Below are 2,500 nucleotides of genomic sequence, written 5' to 3' on the forward strand. Positions count from 1 at the left end.
ACACAAAAGGTACAAGTAATAAAATACCCTTTGGCCACACTCCTTATAAAGGCATCGAACCAACCCACCACCTGACACCAGCCAAACGTACATCCTGATTTGACACATCTCTGGCAACCTAACCCACGTTGGCCCTTAACCTAACCCACGTTGGCCCTTAACCTAACCCACGTTGGCCCTTAACCTAACCCACGTTGGCCCTTAACCTAACCCACGTTGGCCCTTAACCTAACCCACGTTGGCCCTTAACCTAACCCACGTTGGCCCTTAACCTAACCCACGTTGGCCCTTAACCTAACCCACGTTGGCCCTTAACCTAACCCACGTTGGCCCTTAACCTAACCCACGTTGGCCCTTAACCTAACCCACGTTGGCCCTTAACCTAACCCACGTTGGCCCTTAACCTAACCCACGTTGGCCCTTAACCTAACCCACGTTGGCCCTTAACCTAACCCACGTTGGCCCCTTAACCTAACCCACGTTGGCACCTTAACCTAAGTTACGCTGCACCTTAACCCAAGTTACGCTGCACCTTAACCCAAGTTACGCTGCACCTTAACCCAAGTTACGCTGCACCTTAACCCAAGTTACGCTGCACCTTAACCCAAGTTACGCTGCACCTTAACCCAAGTTACGCTGCACCTTAACCCAAGTTACGCTGCACCTTAACCCAAGTTACGCTGCACCTTAACCCAAGTTACGCTGCACCTTAACCCAAGTTACGCTGCACCTTAACCCAAGTTACGCTGCACCTTAACCCAAGTTACGCTGCACCTTAACCCAAGTTACGCTGCACCTTAACCCAAGTTACGCTGCACCTTAACCCAAGTTACGCTGCACCTTAACCCAAGTTACGCTGCACCTTAACCCAAGTTACGCTGCACCTTAACCCAAGTTACGCTGCACCTTAACCCAAGTTACGCTGCACCTTAACCCAAGTTACGCTGCACCTTAACCCAAGTTACGCTGCACCTTAACCCAAGTTACGCTGCACCTTAACCCAAGTTACGCTGCACCTTAACCCAAGTTACGCTGCACCTTAACCCAAGTTACGCTGCACCTTAACCCAAGTTACGCTGCACCTTAACCCAAGTTACGCTGCACCTTAACCCAAGTTACGCTGCACCTTAACCTAACTTACGCTGCACCTTAACCTAACTTACGCTGCACCTTAACCTAACTTACGCTGCACCTTAACCTAACTTACACTGCACCTTAACTGTCACATGTAACGTCACAGGAATGTAGCTTTGCCTAACAGCAACCCTCTGAACATAGTTCACTGCTTGGATCCTCTGGTGTCATGTGTATTTCTTGATGCCATGGTGCGTACCCTCACATAAAGGTCTTTCGAGTGTTGCGTACTTTCTACACAGTCCCGCTAACCACTGGAAGGGTGTACCGCTACAGAACGAATATCGCCCTCCCCTCCTGCCCTTCCAAGCTGGTCGGTCAGGCGTTTGTTTGTGAAATGAGCCTTGCAGCTGTTCAGTTGCATTCGGTTGTCGATGCAGTCAGTGTACGTTGTGGTACGGCCTGTGTGGACTGTCCGCTGATGTACGCGTAACCCACACTGATCATCCGTCGTTACGTACTGAGTGACATAATGTGGCACATGCTTGACCGTACACCGGCTGCGCCCTACAATGGCGAATCATAAGGGCCATATGTTGTGCACGATGCTACTTGTCTCGTCTCCCCATTACAGCGAGATTGCACTGTTGTACGCCGTACAGACATGTGGTAGGTAGGTACGGACGAAAGTATTGCATGTTGGCCCCCCCCCCCCCCTCCTCCCTCTGCCGGGAATCAGCGTGAGCCGTCTGTTGATGTAGCGACGAGGGTTTTCCTATTTAATCGTATTGCCCCACACAACATGATAGCACGGTGGACCGCGTTCCACATCTGCGACATGCTACAGAGGCCGGTTGACAGTCGACCGCGCAAGGGACATTGCACACGTGCGCGGACCATCTTCCACGTGTTCTCTCGTGTACATGCCGCAGTGTGTATGTGGGCTGATGTAGCGTGTCGTGACACATAACATGCAGGCATGCCAGAATCGTAGATTTCGCAAATGTAGATTGACGTATACGTTTGCTGCCAAAGATCCGCAAATGAACTGGAAATCAGTTGTTGAGCGGTTGTTCGCGCTGCAGGTGCATCGGTGATAGCGACGATCGGTACATCTATGAACCGGTTGTTTCGGCGGTACCCGCCATGCCCCCGAACCTGAGTTGGCCATGTGGGTATGAAGCGATACGAGGCTGTGGCTTGGCGGGACAGTCCCCGGCCGGTGAGGGGGGGCCGCCCGGCGTGCTGGCCGCGCGCTGCGTGAGCGCACGCACTACAGCCGGCTGGTGGGGGGCGCCCAGTGGCAGGAGCGCCGGCCGACGGGCCCGGCTGGCGTCCCAGCTATGCGCCGGCGCACCCTGCGCGCGGCGCCAGGCGGCCAAAGTGGGTTCTGCCGAGCCCGGTGCGAAGCGCGGTGGACATCTGC

The sequence above is a fragment of the Schistocerca gregaria genome, unplaced genomic scaffold (genome assembly GCF_023897955.1).
Source record: "Schistocerca gregaria isolate iqSchGreg1 unplaced genomic scaffold, iqSchGreg1.2 ptg000919l, whole genome shotgun sequence".
Classification (NCBI taxonomy): Eukaryota; Metazoa; Arthropoda; class Insecta; order Orthoptera; family Acrididae; genus Schistocerca; species Schistocerca gregaria.